At 33.7% G+C, this 23038-nt stretch overlaps 1 protein-coding gene and 1 pseudogene across 4 annotated transcripts in view; one reads left to right on the forward strand and one right to left on the reverse strand.

The window, feature by feature from the left end:
- LOC125051712 overlaps positions 1-5193 on the reverse strand; it is a 45624-nt gene extending 40431 nt beyond the window's left edge. For 3 of the 4 annotated variants that reach the window (XM_047652277.1, XM_047652252.1, XM_047652235.1), the window contains exon 1: positions 4947-5193. The gene's annotated coding sequence lies outside the window, so the exon portion shown is untranslated. The remainder of the gene's footprint in view (positions 1-4946) is intronic. The other variant, XM_047652284.1, reaches the window with a different exon arrangement.
- A 14503-nt stretch (positions 5194-19696) lies between these two features.
- On the forward strand, positions 19697-19809 carry LOC125055452 (annotated as a pseudogene).
- Positions 19810-23038: the final 3229 nt, after the last annotated feature.

Below are 23038 nucleotides of genomic sequence, written 5' to 3' on the forward strand. Positions count from 1 at the left end.
AACAAGATCTCACTCGTTATATTGACATCAAGGAGGACGCTACGCTCAGTGACAATATGAGTGTCAATATTACTAACAAAGAATTTATGTTGCATTTCATATCTGTTTATCCTGATTTTTTGTAAACCTATGTTATTTTGTATATCTTTTAGCAAGAAATAAAAGGCTTTTTATTTTATTTATTAAATAAAACCGTATGGAGTATAGTCAGTAAATCTTCAAAAGTTTTATGGTCCATGCGCAGGAAGTTTGCGTAGTCTTCAGGTGTCCTTCAGGTGTAGTGTACTGCTGTGTTTGACAAACGCGTCAAACACAGCAGTACACTATCAAATAATTTGACAAACACGTAAAATTTGACAAACAATTTGATCGTTTACAGGGCACTTAAGTCTTCGAAATCATCGCCGCTAGCCAGATACCTCAAAGTTATTGATAACCTTTGAGAAGCTGGTATAGATTTCCGCATAACTGTGTCCTTTTTTTCAATACGAGGATGGAGTATAGTCAGTAAATCTTCAAAAGTTTTATGGTCCATGCGCAGGAAGTTTGCGTAGTCTTTAGGTTCAGTGCGCAATATTTCCCGTAGCAAATTCTCGTATTTATCTCTTAATTTCAACCATTCTCGACTCCATCGTCTTCTTTTTTTTGTCTTGATACACAGTGCTAGAGTCAATGCCAAAAATGCGTCATCTGAATTACTCGCGCTCGGCACGGCAACGTTACGTCACGAAAGGAGAATCTACTAGAAATTTAACAAATTTGATAGATATTTGGTTTGATCGTCTAAGCTCAAGAGCGTCAAGCAAATTTGATCGTTTACAGGGCACTTAAGATGTTTTAATTTTTTCATTGTATTATTTTATGTTATAAAACCTAAAATATAGGCTTTAAATGTTGTTTCTTTTGTATTCACACGTGAGTGAATAATTTGACAAACACGTAAAATTTGACAAACAATTTGATCGTTTACAGGGAAAATTTTTTCGCAAAATTTCCAGTGTCGCTTTACCAGCCTTTCTATCTTCTGTCCATAGTTCAGCAAATCTCATAAGTAAAATTTTAAGGGCATCCCCTTCAAACTTTGAGATTGCTGGCTTGGAAGAAGCTAGAAACGCTTTCTTGATTGCATGCCCAGGTCAAAATTTTCCATTATCTCTAAATTCACAGAGGAGCTGGGATGACATACACTGCAAGTTGACTTTTGACGATCTTTTGAGTCGTAGTACAGGTTCGGCGCGTGCTAGGCTTTTGGCCGTGGGTACGCATGAGGCCGGCTACTGGCTTCACGCTTACCCATCGTCAAATACAGGAACTTTTCTTGAGCCTGACACGCTTCGAATCGCAACCTGTCTACGGCTTGGGGTTCCGGTCTGCGCTCCTCATATATGTCCCTGTGGCAGTGATGTCGACAAGTTAGGACATCACGGCCTGTCATGCCAAAAAAGTGCAGGCCGCTTCTCGAGACATGCCGCACTTAACGATATCATACGCCGTTCCCTTGCCACCGTCAACGTGCCAAGTCTTCTTGAGCCAAGTGGTATTGCAAGAGACGATGGCAAGAGACCGGACGGTATGAGTTTGATTCCATGGAAGATGGGTCGGGTACTGGTATGGGATGCAACCTGTTCAGACACGCTGGCCCCTTCCCATCTACATGGAACCAACTACAGAGCTGGTGCGGCTTGTGAAGCGGCTGAAAAAAATAAAGCATGCAAATACAGGGGTCTGGGCTCTGAATATGATTTTGTCCCATTCGGTGTCGAGACCCTTGGTCCGTGGGGTCCTAGCGCTTTAAGGCTTTTTAAAGAAATTTCAAAAAGGTTAGTCGACATCACTGGAGACCGAAGATCTGGCAGCTACCTCGGACAAAGAATTAGTCTAGCAATTCAAAGGGGGAACGCTGCCAGTATCTTCGGAACCTTGCCTAAAGGGACTCCTTTTAATGATATATTTTAGTTTATTTTAAGTTTCGTTATTTATTTCAATGTATATTATTTTATTATTATTAGTTTATGTTTATAAGTTTAATTTTATTAATATTGTTGCTAATTACATGTTACTGTTAAGATAGATATTATGTGGAAATAATTTGAAAATATTTTTTTTTTTATTAAATGTAAATTAATAGATATTTCTTTTGTAAATAAATCTTTTGTATTCACAGAGAAACGCAGTTGCGCCTTATTTATTCCCAGTACTCGTATAAGCGATTGATACCATTATAAGTATCAAAAATAATTATCAGCAATAATTATCAGTAATAAAATAACAGAGTCTGTACATCTTTATCATCAATTCTATTTAGAACAATATTTTTATATTTTAGAACGCGGGACTTCAGTGTGCGACTTACATCCCTGAGGTCGTAGGTTCGAACCCCGGCTTGCACCTATGGACTTTCTTTATATGTGCGCAGTTAACATTCGCTCGCACGGTGAAGGAAAAGTCAACGCCGTGTGTCAGGCACAGGAGGCTGATCACCTACTTGCCTATAAGATTGGCATATAAGTATGAAACAGATATATAAATCTGAGTCCCAGGCCTTATTTATTTTATTTACTAACACTCCTAGTTACATCGAATAAAACAAGGAAAAGAAAACATTATAATATTGACTACTTTTACGTAATTAGATACTTTAAAATCTCGTTAATTTTAAATTGTAGTAAAATACAAAAAATAGAACTCTTATCAAAACATTGTCTTGATTTAAATTTATGTTTTATACCCAGAGAGACTAGTCCTTTAAAAATAACAGCTTACACCTCCCTCCTAAATTCATTCTGCCGGCCATTATTATGTGTGTCCATGGGCTGCCTTTTATGGCCTCTCCATAGGCTGGTTTGCGTATCATATAAAAAAACCAATTACAAAAAATAAAAATTAAAATGTATTAGTTGAATTTAGTAAATTAATCTAGTGTGCCATTTAGACTTTGTTTGTATTCACAATTAACGTTAGCAATTTAGGCAAATCCCGCCGCGAAACCTAAAATGTGTGTTTAGCAAATTACTCACTAAAGTTGATTAAGTTTGAAAACAAATTAAAAACTACAGCTAAGTGTTTAACTTACTAAAGCCGTTTTAATATTAATAAAAACATTTAGTAAAGTAATCAAAACACACAATTATTAATTTTAATTTAAACTACACGTACTACTAAAACAAAAGAATAGATATGAAACAAGAATATTATCTATATTAAAATCCGTCAAGATTGTGACGAAGATGAAGCGGCATGGATTAAAGAGTTTAGCTTAACATGAAGTCGAGTATAATAAATACTGCGAGTCGAGTATAATTTATAAAAATGAAACTCGTTTTCCGTTGTCAGGACATAACATGAAAACGGCTTGACCGATTTGTCTAATTTTTTTTTGTTGTGTTTGTAATTGTCAGGAGAAGGTTCTTACAAAAGAAAAAAAGAAAAAAATTGCGCGGAAAATTAGAAAATTTAAGAATACTTAACCACCATACAATTCGAACTTTTTGATGTAACCTTATGGCGTTTAACAAATGCAAATATCGTCAAAGAGGATGTAAGAAAAATGAATATCGTTTAAAATAAATGCTTCGATCGGGGTTATTATATTGATAACATAATAATATGCGAGCAAAGAATGTTGTATAACATAAAGCATTAGAATAATAAACACTTTGTTTCTGAAATATTTTTTAATTAATTATACCAATTTGAATTCAATATTCATAGTTAAGACAGGACAACGTCTGTCGGGTCCGCTAGTAGTAGAAAAAGGATTACCGTTGCCTCCCTGCCTATGATACCTACTGGTTCCTTTATGCCTATCCTACATATGGATAAGATCTAAGATCGTAAGAAAAAATTCCCTTCAGTTTAAATAGTTTTTTATCAAATATAATTAATTCTATGTATAAGACGAATTACATTTTACTGAATTTCTAGGTGAAGAACGAAGTTAAATCAAAGTTTTATAACACAAATGACGAGTTTAAACTTAACAATGTTCGCCTCTTAATAGCGCAACTCCGATTACAAATTACTGATTTTTAAGTGAAGAACAAAATCAAATGGAAACATGAAACAACTTTCCACGAACATAAATAACATTATAATTTGAATACAATCTAAACATTTGGTATTAAAATTGTTCAAATAATTTACATAGTATTTCATAATCAACACAGACCTAAAATATCATTTTAATTATCGTAAGATACTTTTACAAATGAATTAAATAACTTTAAATATGAGCGGTAATTAACTGCCTCAATATTATGAATTATATCGTATCAGAATATTTATTTTTCATTTCATCTGCAATTACGAGTATATTCGCTTACGAATAAAATCATCATGACTTAGCAACAATTTATATACATTTCCGAGATAAACTAAAATATCGTTATGGATTCCATAACTATGTACTTTACTTTCATGCGATATTAAATATGTATGTATGTGTATAAAATGTGTTGCTAAGCGCTAATCTCGAAGACGGCTGAGCCAACTCGAGTATTTTGTTTATTTATTCCTCGAAGGAGAGTGTTTATGGAGAGAAAAACAGGAAAAATATAAAAAATAATTGAATTTTTTTTTATTTAGTTGTTAGATTTTATTTCCTAAAAGCGCCTTACCGCCATCACCTTAACACTATAATATTTCCTAATAATCGAATGATTTGTGATAAAATTGGTACCAGTTTATATCGCTGTGGTATTTATTTACAATAAATATCCAAATTAAACTTTACTCATATTACGAGTAATATTTATTACACTTGACCTACTTTATCTCCCCTAATAATTTTCCTACCGCAATTTAACGATTGTGTTACTGTTACTAAAACTACGTACGACGTAGCAAAAGCGTTTAGGCTTTCGTCGTAATAATGAGTACCATATTAACAGGCCAAGCGACTACGAATATATATTATTTATAGGTATATATTAAAACATAGAGCTTACCTTAATTTGTCATAAAATAAATTACAAGATTCCAGTCTAACGCGCAACTAAACACATGTTCATAACACCCACACACTCCACTATGAATAGAGATCTTGAGAATTGAATTAGAGCTGTTATACTAAAAAGTCCCAATAGCACCTATTCAATCTGAACTTACGTAAGTTTCCCGTGTTTGAGTCGTTCACGCGCGCAAGGCTCGCGGCCTAGCTTCGTGACGCTCTACGTCACTCTGAAACCTTGCTTCGGGCTATACTCCGCGCATGCCTCCCGCTGTATAAACCATTCTCACACTGTCTTAGATCCCTAGCTATCTATTTGTTATTGTTACACCTTAACAAAAACCGCGCGAATTCGCTACGGATCTATTGATTTTATAAAAATATATAATTTTGTCACCGCAAGGTACTTGTAGCGTTGAAATGTATTACTTATTCATAAACGTTAATTTTATGTTTGCGAAAGCTGCTGATGGCGTTGTTCTTATGCCATTTGATTGGTTTGAGAAGGTGATTTAATTAAGGAACAGTTTGTAACATCAACGTTTGGAAACGTTCTGAAATTGATGAGATTTTAAAACTAACGGAGGTAAGAATGTATCTATTTTTAAAGTTATGTATAGCATTAAATGAGCTAATGAAATTAAAAATAGATTGAAATTAGATACGGCTGTCTAACATCTTTTTATTTAGATTGTGCTCGCGCGAGATACATACGTGATCAGAATTGAAACACGATGGGCCCAAGTTTTTGCACGTAAATGATGTCACGACCGAACTAAATGTTCGTGTAAACAAACCGCTTATTTCCTGCTGCTTTCATGGTACTGTTTTACCTGAGGCCTTTCTTAATTAGTTAAATTCGTAAACAATTTAAGAGACAGGACAAGTTTTGTTGTTTTCCATTTAAAATGCTTTTCATGATAATTAAATTATGGCGTCGATGTTTATTAAAGTAAGTAAGTAATGTCAAGTATTTCGATGCTGGCTGTGGCTTTAAGAAGTGTCTTCGAAAAGAGGAGTAGCGACAAAATATTTTTTTTAGCGGAAAACGCGTAAACTCGTGTCTTTTTGGGGTTAAATTGGACTAGATTTCAGATACAATTTTGTTCCGATACTGATCAAGAGCTGTCCGAGAAAGATTTGCACGGCCAGTGTAAAGAGCATTCCCTGTGGTGTCTTTCGCATAGCAATTAATGATGCTAAGTTGACAGATATCATATGCAGAAGAAACAGGGTCGGGGATATGACGCAGCCTTGTGGAACCCCAGCGGTCACAGATTTAAAGTCGGAATCGATTCGATTCGAGTCGCATAATTTCTCGGGGAACCCGTAAGCTGAAAGAGAAGCTTCGAGAGAAATGCTTAGTGCTTCTCCCTTGGACTTAATTGCCTTTGTCCATGTAGTGTATACAAGAAAGTCACCAAGCTGAGCAACCACGACGGAAGCCGTTCAGATAATCTAAGTTCAGATAAGCTAATCAGCTGGTGGCCCTCTAGATACCTTTGGACCTGGCTGCTAAAATGGTTACCATTATTTTGATTTACAGATTCAAACTTTGTTAGTAGTATTAAAAATAAATACCACCGATATCAAAATTAATGATACTAGTTTAAGAAAACATGATAGGTCTTTTTTTATTTTATAAGACAAATAAGTAGGTACAGCTACAAGAAATAATTTAACGGATCACTGTTAATCTTAGAAATATTATATTAAAATAGTACAGCGAACGTCAACTTTTCTAAAGAATAAACGACCTCGAATTTAATATTTAGCATTAAATAGTGGAGTAGACGGAGAGGCAATTAGTTATTTTTCTCATCAGTTGAATCGACCTTACGATACTAAAAACAATCACAATCTAAAACAGCATACGCAGCCTGAGTTACTCTTCGTTCTAGGTGGGGGTCTACGCTTTATGTATGTTCCCTGATCATTTGCTATTTCTAATAGACAGGTGATCAGCCTTCTGTGCCTGACACACGCCGTCGACTTTTTGAGTCTAAAGCATGACGGTTTCCTCGGGATGTTTTCCGTACACGAGCGAATGTTAAATGCGTAGACACAGGTGCACTAACGTAGATCAGACCCCATGGATGGGAGTCGTACGCTAAAGCGACCAAATCATTGTTCTAAACGCGTTTAACACCTGCTCTAAATTTTAATGTAAAAGGTAAAAACAACAGACTTAATAAGGATTCCACTGTAAGCCAAGTGCGGTTAGAGATGAAACACGCCCTCGTATTTTGCTTTTGCCGATTTTCTTACGAATTTTAAGCTTAATATCACGGACTTCTATAAAATAAGACCAGCAATGGTTGATTGTTAAATTTGGCGTTTTATAGCTGACCAACCATACTTTTTAGAAAGCAGCTGTTTTAATGTATTCAGAGTCAAATCAAAAGGAGACCTAAGCGGCCTAGACGTTGTAGACCAATGTACTCGTATAAATGTATATTATTAAATGGAATGTGATAATTAATTATCAGTAAAGTAATCAGCCCCGATAAGTTCAAATCGGGATTGTAAGTAAGACATAATATGTCAATTGTTCCCACAAAAACCTCTAAGGCGGCGGTCGAGCGACCTAATTAATGAGGGCGAACCCCGGGGGCAGATTAATCCGCACATAAAACCTTGCCTCTGTCCATGACATATGCTCCTTGGCTGACCGCTACTCTGCTTTCTTTGCCAAAAATTTATTTTTCTTAATCACCACCCACTTATACATTATACACGAATTTAAATAGCTAGAAGTACAGTTGATACCGTACGGCATTTATTTTTCATATTGCAAACCATAAATAGATGTTTAATATCAGCCCTGCGATTCTGTAACTCACTTTTCGTACTCACACAGCGGTTTTTGCATCGGCGGTCGCTCTCAAATCAGTCGTGAAGCAGTCATTTTATGATTTGGCATTCTAATAAACAATAAACTACACGCTCCCACCTTTTCAGAATGCCAAATCATAAAATGACTGCTTCACGACTGATTTGAGAGCGACCGCCGATGCAAAAACCGCTGTGTGAGTTCGAAAAGTGAGTTACAGAATCGCAGGGCAGGTGTACCGCAATTCTAATTCTAATTTTATACAGGTAAACTCGGCATTTCACACGTTGGCAAACAAACAAAAATGTCCCTTGTGCTTGAAATTGTTAATATTCACCAAGGAAGGTCAGAATAACATGGTGAACTTTACGAATTTCAATAGGGTTCATGGTTTGTAGAGGCACAAAGGATAATACGACCAACGCGGTGTTACATAAATATATTATACAAGGAAAACAAAAGCTTCTGTGAATTTGAATATACTATATGAAGAACTTAGACCGTAATGGGATGATCGGCTGGGTTTATTCACAAGGTACAGGGGATCTACGCCAGCTTTTCATGGATGTGCGTGTACGGATGGATTTTTCTATACAAATACATATGTTATTATAATACAATGTTACGTAATAGAAAAGGACAGGTGCGAAAAACGTACGAATTTACGAAAGCTGCGAAAATGGTTTTGTTTTTTGATTGCCTATTTTCCGAATAATGTCTTAATCAAATTCATACAACTAGAGAACGTAACGATTATGTGTTTGCGTGTTGTTCCCACGAGAATGTAAGTGCGTGCTCCTATTTCACCATGCCTCCTGCTGATAGAGGACAACTCTTTGTTTTTAATTTATGTTATTATTATTAATTACTTAAGATGTCATGTGGAACATGGTTTAATGGTTGCAGCTCCATACAAACGTTGTGTAAAAAAAAATATGGCGATTAAAAAGAGTGGCAGAGAGTTTATTGCCAGTTCTTCTCTTCCGATCTACGCCCTTGGTTTGAGAACTGGCACTAAATGTAAAATTAGAAGCATTAATATGTATTTTTCTACTGACAAGTCATAATTGTACAATGTGTTACCTATATGATTAAATGATTTTTGAATTTTGAATTAAAGTAAAATGAGTCGTTATTACCATAAAGGGAAAACTAGTGTTGTCATCTATTTTATTCATCCCATGTACTATGCAATTGTAGTGTCCCGCGAATATTTTTGTTAAAATGCAATAAAATATTTTTATTTACGTATATTTCAATTCGAGTGTTGTATTGTTGGTCGTTTTCCATGACAATCGCGAGGCTCATTAAAATGCAGTGAGTCCACGCGAACACTCCTCCTGCTGCATCTGTGAAATTTCCAAGCCCATATTCTTTACATACATGAGCGGGTAATACACAAATTTCTTCAATTCTCGAGACTTTACAATTTACTTTGTGTAAGAGATAAAAGAGTTTGTTTACACTGTGGCAAAGTACTGTTAATGATGGAAACATTTCTGTCTTTTTATCAGACACCAAATTAAATATTTTATTAGCAGCTACGCACTGCATATAATACATGATAGCCAAATAAAAATTTATTCGGTATTTTTATTAATAAAGGACGCGACTAAATATAATATATAAAAAATATATAAATATTTCTTATTATAAAAGCAAAGCTTTAATATCCTCTTCTTCAATATCCTCAAAATTCTTCTGCGAAATCAAGTAGGTACTAACTACTAACCTAGCTTAAAAGCCTTGATAAATAGATTATATAAGCTTTTTCAAGCTTTAAATATTAAAATCTAAACTAAATAATAAAATTCATAACCAAGTTAAAATGAAGAGTAATAATGCGAGCATCACTTGTTTGCTTAGTGCATATTATTTATTATTTAATGTTGCGCAGGCGGGCTGCATTCCAGCTAAACTTGCTGACTGGCAAACTCCTTATTATTCATTGCAACGGCGGGTAACTGATAATAAAACTTTGCCGCTCGTCAATTTAAAGCAAGTAATTTACAGTTCCCGTTTGCTATTTCTCGAACACAATATATTCGGATTTTTAATTGAAATCGCCGCTGATACGATGTTTCCGATATTGCTACTGAATCGAGCTATACAATTAATTGTTTGGCTACTCGGTATTTTACATAACCTAATGTAAAGTATTATAAAATTACTTTATCCTTATAAATACTCCATAGTTTCCCATGCTTTAATTTCGACGTGGTGTGATCCTTTAGAATTTAGGCCTTCTTTTATATAATTATGTACTAGCCGTTTCCCGCCCGCTTCGCTGGGCGAATTAAAATAGGATATAAATAAAATTTTATGTTTTATTATTATTTTTTTCATATTTTTATTATTCTTCTTTTTAACTTCCCGCTAAGAAAATTGAAAATTTTCTAAAATCGAGTTTTTAACAGATTGTTGACGTTTTGAGGTTCTAGGAAACCTCCCCGAATGTTTCCGCGGTGAAGTCCGTATGTATAAATAAAAGTAAAACAGCAATAAAAAATGAAGAAACGTTGGAATTTAAAAAAAATATAGCCATTAACCATCTAGGAAAAATTTCATGTCGATACGATCAGTGGTTTAGGCGTGAAGGAGCCTCAAATGAAGACCATTTTTCTTATAAATACATAGAAAAGATATAGGTTTATTAAAAACCATATATGTTTTCAAACCTTGTGCCTTCCACATATAATATAATCCAGGACCTGCATTAAGCTACGCACTAGACATTATTATTGCAAAACAAGAATTCTAAAAAAAACTTTATTTTCTTAGCAATATTTGCTGTAGGAAATATGTTTATGACGGGATCATAAACAACTTCCGGGTAATCGTTAAGTAAAGAAAAACATTAATTTTTCAATTCCATTCATTACTCGAAATGTTTTTCTTTATGGTAGGGGAGCCCAAGAGGGGATTTCGGGATTTACTAAAGCGCGGCAGATTAATATATAGGGGGATACCTTGTACCCGGTTAAGTACCTCCACAAAATATGAGGCCCATATATAAAGCCGCACGTGAAGGAGACAGGATCAGTTTAGTAAAAAAAAATTGACCATCAGAAATTCCCGAGCGCGTCAGATTAAGGTAGGGTGAGTTAATTACATCCTAAAAAGTGTATATTCCACTAATCTGACAATTTGAGAGTGACGGAAAAAAAGGGGAGGGCAACAAAGTTGTAAAAAAAAACGTCATCTCGACATTCTCGAGCGTAGCAAATTTTTTTTTTATTTTGAAGGAAATAATTCAAGAATAATGAAAAATATATAATCTGACGATTTCCGCAAGCCGAAATAACAAAAATTCGTCGATAAAGTTAAATGCGTGCAGCTGCGTGATGCCTACATTTCCTTAAACCGATCGGAATCTACTAAACGGCGTTCTAAATATTTCCCTCAAAATTACATTTCCTGTGAATTTGAACCGATTCGGACCGATAGATTTTGAGAAATTTTGAAAAATCTTAAAAAAATAAGAAATATTTTTTTTAAAGTATTTTCTTTATCGATCAACTTCAAAAACTAATCCGCCTTTGAGCTTGAAAAACCACGTCGATCGCCACCAAGCTGGTCAAAAACGGTTGATTCGTTCGAGAGATATCGTACACGAAAGAAACCCGAAAAAGTGTTTTTTCGGGATTACTCCGAAATTTGTGGTTCGATCAATTAAAATTGCAAAATTATTTATGAGGATGATAAAACTGCGTCGAATGCCGCCAACCGCGTGAAAATTGCTTGATCCATTCAAAAGTTATTGCGGTTTGAAAATTCCAAAAATAGTGTTCTATGAAACTTCTATCAGACTTTCGAGCTGGGAGAGCTCAAATGCATAGAAATGTTATTTCTTTGAACTCAGCGAGCTCAAAATATCAATTTTAAGCGCCCAGGAATGGAATTAGCGGGAAGTTGCAGGGATGGCCCTTTAGGTGAACCGTTTTTCTATTTTTTTTTTGGCAGATCAGGCGAATCCCTCTAGATAATCGTCAGATTATGAGACAGTACGTTTAGAACATAAAGATGAACCACATATATCTTAATCTGACGCGCTTGAGTATTTCAAAATTGCGATTTTTTTTTGCAAATTAAGAAAATGGCTGTGGGTTTGCGTCCCATCGAAATCGTCAGATTAGTGAATGAGAGCTTTTTTTTGGTGCACTTAACACTCCCTTAGAAAATCTGACGCGCTCGATAATTTTTTTTTTTTTTTAATTTTCAACCCTTAAATACAACCACCCGCATCATGCAAACGATCAGATTAACATACGTACATTATTAAAAATACGTAGGGCATAGATGCTATCAATATCTGACGCGCTCGAGGATGTCCATGCAACAGTTTTTTTTTACATATTTAACTATCTATAGCCGCTTCCCCCACCGATGAAAAGGAATTTATCATATAACATTTTTTTCTTCTTTTTATCTAAGCTTTGCATCCCAATAGGTCTCTACGACGCTCGAGTAAATCCCCATTTAGCATCGTGGGCTCCCCTACCATTAAAGGTCTAATATTTTAACGTATTTTCGTGAGGCTGGTTAGGGCGTGACATATTGTCGCGGTCGGAGCACTTCAGAACGTAATCATACGCTATTAGGGGATGATGAATAAAAACGAGAGTAATCTCATCATTTTATGTGATAAGAGCTTTATTACAATCTAAATATCTTCGTCCATTACGTAGATAGTAGCTAGGATTTTTACCGCGAATATAAATCCAAGTAAAGTGTGCGGGAGAGATCGTATTTGTTCAATTAATTTAAATCGATGTTTTATTTTTACACGCTTTATATTAGCTTCACCTGTATGTATGTATGTATGTATGTACGTATGTATGTAACCGACTCCTTCGGACTCGATTTTGACCCACCTTAAACGGGCAGATTTTATTCAAATTTTGCGCACCTGTCAAAGATCGATGACAATGCAATAATCCGAAAAAAAAAATTAACTAAAAAATTAATAATAGTTAAAAAAAACTAAAAAACACGCTTTTGAAGCACATTAAACTAAAAAGTGAAAAATAATTCCTAATTAAGGCTGAAAATGGTAATGAACAAACAATACTGGTTTTATTGTGAAAAAGCGTGGGTTGCTCGATAGACGAAAAATATGGCACAGAGAAATTATTTTTCACTTTTTAGTTTGATGGGCTTTAAAAGCATGTTTTTTAGTTTTTTTTAACTATTATTTATTATATGATAGCTTTCCATGTTATCTAGTTATACTTGATTACATTTATCTTATTTTTCTATCGTTAATATTTTCATAATAAAACCTAACTTTAAACCCTGAAATAAAAATTAAGAGTTTCATGAACACTGTAAAATCGGTTGGTCGTAAAAGGAAAACGTGCTATATTTTAACTGGGAGTCATTAACATGACACATTAACCAGTGGCGTGCTCTACGACACAACGGAGGCTGCATTGCTTCGTGCCAACTAGCGAATTAACGGCTATTTGCTCCTCATTCATTAATTTACTACTGAACTTTACACGCTCCTATTACTAGGCTTAGTATATTTAAAACTACCTCAATATATTCGGAAATATTGAGTTTATATAGGATATATTTTCACGTATAAGTTCTATAGAATACTACTGATCGCTGTTTATAAATTAAGTAGTTTTGTTGCTGCAACGATTAAAGTCCAGATATATCTAAACGCAGGTTCTAGATTCAATTACTGGAAAAGATATAAACATTTCACGTTTTTACACATAGAACTGACTCAACTGAACTAAAAATATTAAATAACAATATTCGTTATTTGTACTAATTGGTATTGTATTAACAAAATTTTTTTTTTTTTTATGTAATAGGAGGCAAACGGGCAGGAGGCTCACCTGATGTTAAGTGATACCGCCGCCCATGGACACTCACAATGCCAGAAGGCTCGCAAGTGCGTTGCCGGCCTTTCAAGAATTGGTACGCTCTTTTCTTGAAGGACCCTAAGTCGAATTGGTTCGGAAATACTTCTGTGGGCAGCTGGTTCCACATAGTGGTGGTGCGCGGCAAAAACATAATTAATTAATTTATATACTGGGTATGTAGAATCTCTTAGTCTAATTTTTGGTCAAATTATCTTTACAAATTCACGTTTAAACCAATTTAATTATGTTTAGTATTTCAACTGGACTAAGGTAAAAACACAGCCGCATGCTATCAGAAAATAAATAGTTACAATAGCAGAATCCAGATCGCTATCATTAGGGTTTTTACAGTGCGGTTTAAAAAGTCCAGTACTCAGAGGAACCGCAGATAAATTCTAGTACGATCGTATCTGGGAGAGCAATTAAGATAAGCGAACATTGTGCTGTCACGGCTCTCCGTACGTTTAGCGGACGTTCCCGATTTATGCTCGCTACGTATTCCAACGTATACTATTGCTAGAATATCGTAATTAATATGTTAATTAATAAGTAATGGTACAAATTATGTAATCCTAATTAGGATATGTTAGAAAGTCACGCATCTGCGCTGTTAAATATAAAAAGGATATGTTGACACTTTCAAAATCTATGTATTTAATTATTATTATAAGTTCGTGTCGTAGAACATTGAAAGCCCGATCTGATGTAACTACAGAAAATATAAAAATCTAAATTTTGTAATGAAAATATGTAATAGACTAGCTTTAAGCACCCCTTGAAAAGCACCCAGCTTTTAATATGCTGGAAAAGAAATTAACACTTTACGCTTTTCATTTTAAGGTTCAAATTAAGTTTTTCCTGTATCATTCATAATAGCAATTATCGTAGAATGCGCGCCATAAGAGGGCGTGTTAATGCATAGTTTGCACGCAATGTAGAAAATATGAAAAGTTAAAAAACTAATCAAGAGCATAATTAAAAAGCCTATCAGAGCTCAGCCTGTGTTGGCCTAGTTGCTTAAGCGTGCGACTCTCATACCTGAGGTCTTAGGTTCGAGCCCCGGCTGTGCACCAATGGACTTTCTTTCTATGTGCGCATTTAACATTTGCTCGAACGGTGAAGGAAAACATCGTGAGGAAACCGACATGTCTTAGACCCAAAAAGTCGACGGCGTGTGTCAGGCACTGGAGGCGGATCACCTACTTGCCTATTAGATTTAAAAATAATCATGAAACAGATTCAGAAATCTGAGGCCAAGACCTAGAGAGGTTGTAGCGCCACAGATTTTTTTTTATCAGAGCTCAGCAGACCTTTTTATGTTATCTGATCAAAAAAATCGGCAACACTGTTTATATAGGAAAGGAACGTTTTATAGTTATTTGATCTATTTCTTGAAAAAAAAATCTAAAATTTTCTTGATTTACGGGGCTTGTCAGCGTAATACACAAAGCTGTGTTAGCAGACAACTAGAACGGTTTACCTAACTTACTTAGTAGTAGTATAATATGCGACAACTTGCGTTACGCGAGAGCAAAGTTCTAACCCAACCCGACATCGCCGTAGCTGCCTCCAATCATCGACTCAGAGCAACAACAACTCGAAACGACCTCACTTCATTCGTGCCTTCACAACTTCGGAGAATAACTTACAAATTCAATTTACAGTGAGTGAACTCTGCAGGCCTGTTATGAACCTACGTTTGTAAGTTTCACCAAGAAATTGTTTGTGACGCTGGGTTGTCTAATGACTTGTTATAACATAAAACAGAATTGCTTAAGACGAAACATGAATTAAGAATGTACCTTGCAGTTGTATTGTAGCACAAAAGGAATTTTTATCAATACTTTATAAAGCTGTACAAAGGTAGATAAGCTTTTTGAATTTTTGAAATATTATATTTTTACTTTTTATAGGATTTATATGAGGGAATTGTGTAGGGTTGTAAGATAGAGATATGTATGTCAGAGATAAGGTTATAATAGAACACGGTGTAATTTGTTTCATTACAATGGCAACACCACGCAATATCATAGACATCTTACAGGTTGTAAAGTGTCAATGTGTCTATTGTCAAAGTCAATTTGTCAGTAGTGCGGAGAATCGGTCGTGAAGAGCTTGAGTTGCTTTCCGATCGGCGTCTGCGGCGGACGTGCGCACTGACTCTGTTTAAATATTAAGTAATAATGTCGGACGACGGTAGTGATACCAACTTTGTAATTATTAATCGCGTTGAATCTCCGACATGTATATACAATTTTAATAGCTTAGAGTTATGTTTGAAACCTCTGATTGTTCATCATATATAGATTACGTTACAACTAAGCAGATTAAATAAAATATAATCAAGTGTTGTTATAAATTCAATTGTTACCATTATTTATCTCAAACAGTCTGCTTGATAACTCAAATTAATTATGTTCATACTATACAAAGGATACTTGAAAGATAAATAAATGTCAAAAAGGATTATTAATCGTATAATTCAGATAATGAAGTACAATGAAAACAAAACAATGTGATTAAAAGTCTTATTAATTTTCTGGGATTTGTAATATTTATTCCCTAATCTTTTATACTTTTTATTAAAGAGAATATTTTCTGAACATCAAAGAAACAAAGTAAATTGACTTTATTTTTTTAAAGCTAGTGATTACATTAGTTCCAACATTTTTGTTTTAACCAGTGAAATTGTTAAGAGTTCAGCATTTAAATCATATTAAGTGTAAAATAACATTAAGGAATGTAAACTAACCAATTGTTGTATGAATTAATTAATAAAGCTTTAATAATAATAAAGTGTAAAATATATGTGATAAAAATATTGCAGCTGAAACACTGTACTGTGAGCACTATATTCTAAAAAAGGTTTGATCTTTGACTAAAAGATGACATTCTAGATAGTCACAAGTTCACCACTAGTGAATTAAATGTTACAAAGTTTGTTTTGTTGGACATTTCTTTTATAGCCATGAAACGTGGAAAAAATACACATACGAAGTGATAAGTGTCAATAAGTACCCGAGAACATATTTGTTAACACGTAAAAAGGACGTGATACGAACCTCACATAAATTTAAACATTGTAAATTTGTGGACCAGAATGTCTAGACAAATAATAAACATTCATTTCACAAATATACTCTCAGTTACCTCACTGAAATAATATTACTCGAGTTGAATATAAGTCAATTTAGTTTAATTCTAAGATTGTAAATAAGTTGTTATAGGACTTAAGAATCGTACCGAAAACAAACAATTAGCTTTAATAAAATTTACGTTTTCACAAATAGATATTTTAATAACTCTCAGTCTTATTTCAAATGCTTGTTATATCAAACGTTGGTCCTTCAGTTTCTTTTACGTTACGAGTTCTGTATAAAAAAAATCGGCTCATACAATAATTATTACCATTTGGCAATTTCTTTAGTACGCGGTACCTATTTATAGAGACCTTATTACTAGCTGTATTTTTGTAAGAATATGTAACTAAAGCAATTAATTTGTTATGTACTAGTTACGTAATTGTGTATTAGTTACGTAATTTAGGCTCTCTTTAAAATGTGCCAATTTCTTAATCTCTTTGATCAGTTAATTACGCTGGATGATGCCTAATCGATGAAAAGTAATATAATATTAAAATATTTTCTTTTATTTAATACATGCTACGTACTTTTCTACAAATTGTTTTATCGGAAAACGTAGTAAGAAAGCTGTCTTACATTAGAGCTCAAGAATATTTATGTGCAGGACGTCGCTACATAAATTATTCAGAATGAACTTAGCTGGTAATTTGAATAGGGTTGAAAAATGTCTCTCACGGGGCACCCGTCCGTGGCCATCTTGAGCAATCTGTCTTGTTTGATGCGTCGTCGTCACAGCTTTGACAAGTTGCTGATAACATTTTCCTTAAGGGCCTCATAGCCTAGCGGTCTTATTAAGTGGCAGCTAGGTGAGGGGTACCAGGTTCGATTCCCGGTTCGAGGGCATGTTTTAATTTAATTTAAATTTGTTCTCGGCCTTTGGGAGGGTTGTGCGGTACCGGGCAAGTGCCTAAACCGTACATGGAGGATATGGTCGAATTTCTAAGGCAAAAAGCACGAATTATAAAAATCTTATACTTGACGCTGGCTTCAACTGTCAAAACTTATTATGAGTCTATTTAAAACACTTATATAAAACTAATTGTTAGTACCGTTAATCATTATCATATTGGCATAGTATGTAAGGATAATGTATGTATTTCTGTAATAAATAAAAAAAAATTATCAGCATTTAATTACCTAAATCTAATTCTATAAAAAATTATTTATTCTTTATAAATAATATTTTAAAGACGAAATTATGTTACCGGCTCATATAAAGGGAACTTGTTAACATAATAAAGCCCTTTGTATAAAAAGACTCACACAAGAGATTATCCTAAACAATTTTCTTAAAACATTATTCATCTTCCAAAACTTGGCATAAAAGAAATGATATTAATCTAGTATTTGCGTAAATCACTCAATGTCGTTACCATTTTCACGTATTGAGTGTGGCTCAAGAATTGTGAGCGTTTTGACCCTCTCGTTACAATTTATTGCTTCCCAAAGAAATAATAAATCCGCTGTTCGTAATATACCTTCGATATACTATACTGCTAAATACGGTTTCACCTGCGTTCACTCGGCACAGATTTCCTTGATAAATTGAATTTGAATGAACTCTTAAGAACAACTCTTTAGTTTCATAATATCAGTATATTATGTTCTCCTAATTACAATAAAAGATATTAAGTGCTTAAAATGACAAAGCATTTTACATTTACAAAACAATTCATTGTTTTTTATTTGTAAAAAACTAAAACATTGGGACAAAATTTGTACGCATTACGCATATTATTTCATTTACACTCAAATTATTGACCTTCCTAGCTTTTGAAAGTAATGAAATAAGAGTTAAAATATTTCTTCTTAGGTTTCCATTCTTAAATGATATTATTTGAATCCCCAAGACAATAAAATAAATAAGTCTCTCAACAAAGATTCTGTGCGCGCAAAATGTGTTTTCTATTTTTTGTGTACACAAATAAAAACAAAGCTGTAATGTGGAAAGTTGACTCGGGAAACGCCATAAATATTATTTTTCTTGCCAGTAATCGATATTGTCAGCTATTTGCGGAGTAACCCATTTGATGGATGCTATGTTGATGTTTAAGAGGTTCGTTTTATATTTTCAGAGCTTCTTTTTACAATAACGTAATAAATATTTATGTATTTGTTCTGTATGAGAATCAGCGAATAGACGGCATGCTTCATTCGCCAACCTGCATTTAGCTTGTGGTGGTTTTCCTTACATCCTTAATTTATAGCTATAGTGCTTTGTATATAACAATAGTACATGAAAATATCAATCATTCACGTACACCTTTGCCACACGAATAATGTATTTAAATTGGTTTTTCGAGACAGTTTTTAAAAGAAAAACTATTTATTTGCTGAACTAATGTATTTTCTTTGTAAAATTGCTTTCTTAATATTATTTCCCATTATTATTTATTTATTTTTCTTTTATTATTTAATTGAAAAGAATCCCTGACGGAGCGTGGTAAATTACGAAAATCGCAAATGCCGCACACACCTAATTAGATTTCACGCAAGCTTTTACACAGTCGCGATTTCAAACGAATTTCTTTAACAATATATTTCTAAATAAACAATTTTAATTTCCCTCGAGCCGTGGTTTATTGGGGCAACAATTTTGTGGCGGGTCTCATTATTACTTGAGGTTGTGCTCCCTTCTTGCCAGGATAAATGCAGCTACAGAAACCTCCTAGAGTGATCTTTATGACAAAACTGACAAGTGTGCTTTGAAAAGGCGAAACTTCAAGAAATTTAACCTGAAAACGTAAAATTGTTAATTTATATATGAACCAACAAAACTCGTATGCTATAAAAATCTGATAATTAACTTATTGGAACGAAGTTCCTTATCACGCGTTGTGAAAGGGGGCTAGACGGAAAAAAATCTTACGAAAAGTTGTCACGACACTTTTTTGCTATTTGCTATTGTAATACACCGGTTCTCGTCCGATCACCGAAGTTAAGCAACGTCGGGCGAGGTTAGTACTTGGATGGGTGACCGCCTGGGAACACCTCGTGATGTTGGCCTTTTTTTTTTTCGTCGTAAGATTGGTGTCGAGAAAATCTATCATACTGTTATGATACCAATTAACATATAAATTAATCGAAAGGAATTTCGTTCCATCCGGGTGTCCCTTGACACCTCTAAAGTTTTTCGATCTATATGGCATTGGTAGTATTCATATATAATATTATAAAGATTAAATTTGTACATTTGCAAAGTCAAAAACTATCTAACAGATTTCAAACATTCACCATTACAATGCTACATTATGTCTGAGTAATAAGTTGTTTAATTATTTCCAAAATAATTAAAACAAACGAATGTTAAATCGTCTGGGACTACAGGAAACGAGACAGACCTATCTCGTCTAGTGACCTATTAAGATAATTAGATCGTAATTAATAATATTACCAATTAGTCTCTACTCCAAATGCGAAAAAGAAATTTTCAACGTAATTCCTTTGTTTCAATGATGCTTTACCAAGTAAGATTTCACATTCAGTCTCATAGAATCTCAGCTTACATTTTGAATGTATAGTAAGCTTGACTTGAGTATAAGCAATATCCTCAAACGTTAACGGTATGCTAACTACAAAGTACATTACTATAAAGGCTACATAACCATTAGCCATATTACTAAGGGAAGTAGTACTACGTTTGGTTAGGTTCACAAGAAATCTATGCTAGAGCGGTTCCCAAGAGTACAACAGCCCTGCTGTGAAAATCTACCCACAACGCTTCTAGCACTAAGGATTTATTGCAGTAGTTACATGAGCATTACTTCTATTGCAGGTTAAATATACAGCTTTTGATAATGAAGTGTAATGAATTTAAATTTTATCGACTTATCAATATAGTCACTCGTCACTAATGTATAAAGGTCAAAAAGAAAATATCAATTCAACATGTTATTTTGAATGAATGTGAATTGTACAGTTTCGATAAGGGTTCAAAAATACATTATTTTTCTGAAGGAATTATTGCAAATAGGAAAATTGACTCCTTAAAATAATTGAAATAAATATTGCATATAACATACTATCTATATAGATCTTGGTAATGATGCTTATTTCATTAGAAAGACAGGAGCCATTTATAAGCATAGTACGCGCAGTCTGATGAACTTTAATTACAATACTGGCAACTAAGCTGGAAACAATTACCGTTACTATTAGCATACTCATTAGTCTGCATTAATGAAATACCAGGTTTGATTTTTCAAATGCTAGATTTTCATTTGTTATTTTCCACTAATGTAACAGTTTAATTACGACTGATCATTTTTCCTTAGTGAAAGTTGAGACGTTTACCTTTATAAATAAGTATCTCTACGATTACTTTTTCACTAGCACTGATCTTTTTTATTATAGGGTTTTAAACATGAGTTGATAGATAAAAAGCAAAGAAAATAGAGTTGACCTCATTATTGATCTTTGTTCGATTTGATCATCATGTAATTATAACGCTCTGCTGAACCATTATAATTACGACAAGGGCTTTCTAAATACAAAATCCAATCAAATAATATATCATATATTCCCTATAGTAGTTAGGCATAATTATTTTCATTTAGAAATTAGATGTATTAAAGAAAGGTTACCCTTTGCCGAAATGAAATTTTTTATTGTATATTGGGCACATTCAGAGTTTTATATGTAAATATTTCGATTGATACTAGTTATGATTTACAAAGTTTTGTAAATTCTATACATTTCGTCAAACCAAAAAACCTTGTTGCGCATGTCGTGAATGAATCTTTAAATATATTAGCATAAACGCTTTGACAATTTTCTTCGGAAATTTATTAAACATATGCACTCTGCATTGTAAAAATTTGCAAAACTCACTTCATTTATTAACATACATGTGGTTTAATCTCACATGATTGTCAACCGACCCAACAAAATAACGTTTTAATGTCACTCTGTCTGCTGACTAGCTTTTAGCCTTCCACGTATTTATTTTTTGTGCTCTTCTGCTGTATAGTAGCACATTTTTAGATAGAAAGAAACTTTAACCAATTATGAAATTGGAATCCTAGTACAAAAAAACAATAAAATAATTGTGGAGGTGTGCCAAGTACAAATAAATTAAGTACAAATTGACTGGGTAAATTTACAGAATGTTAATTTTCGGTTTTCATATATACATACATAGTTATATTATTGCTATTTTAATGTACAGTCTAAAATGATGTTGTGGTAAAATAAATGAGACCACATCGATTACAGTGATATAGTACTGTAATTTTATTCGAACCAACTCACAAAGCGAACTCATTAAACTACGGATTGCCTGAGACTTCGCCTAGAAACGGAGATAAAAAGTAGTCTATGTCACTATTTAGTTCTCTCTCTTGTTTCTCTTGATTTAAAATATAACGGAAAATTTATCAAAACATCACAAGTCAAACTCAAAAATCATTTATTCATATAGGTAGCACAATGCACACTTCTGAACGGCAAAAAACATACATTAAATGCTTCTAATTTTACATATACCGCCAGTTCTCAAATCACAGGCGTAGAACGGAAGAGAAGAATAGGTAATAAACTCTCCGCCACTCTTTTTAATCGCCAAGTTTTTTGTTTTACACAACGTTTGTAAGGAGCTGCAACCATTATCTTAAGTAATGAATAATAAGTAAATAAATTAAAAATTAAGATTTGTCTTCTATCAGCAGGAGGCATGGTGAAATAGGAACACGCACTTACATACTTGTTTTATTCTTCCCACAAAACGCACAACTATTAAAAAAATATTAAATTGCAAACATATGAATATGTTTTATAATATATAATGATAGTGGTGTAGGTTCCCCTGTGACTTCGCACAAGTGTCACCTGGTGCTTTAACTCTCCAATATTAGCTTGCAATTTATAGCACTTGGACGCCGTCTGCGCTGCAATCTACCCCACATTTTATTCTTATCTCAATTCAGTAATACTTGTACCAAATATATCGGTAGAAATAATGGGGTTAACGTTGCAATGGAGGCATGTACAGTACATTGTCATTGGCGACATTTCAAATAAATTGAGCCGTTACTTTTGAGAACAGCAATTTTTTCAAAATACAGTGTAAACTCTTTATAACGAACTTTTCTTTTTCGTTATAGAGAGTTTACGTTATATATAGTGAGAAAAAACTCTTCTAATTTTATTACTATCAATAGGTAAATTATTCTAAACACATGTATTCTGTTAACTATGCCTGACGTGTTTTGCTATGCCAATATTTTTGGTGTATTTT

This window comes from Pieris napi, chromosome 1, assembly GCF_905475465.1.
Source record: "Pieris napi chromosome 1, ilPieNapi1.2, whole genome shotgun sequence".
NCBI lineage: Eukaryota > Metazoa > Arthropoda > Insecta > Lepidoptera > Pieridae > Pieris > Pieris napi.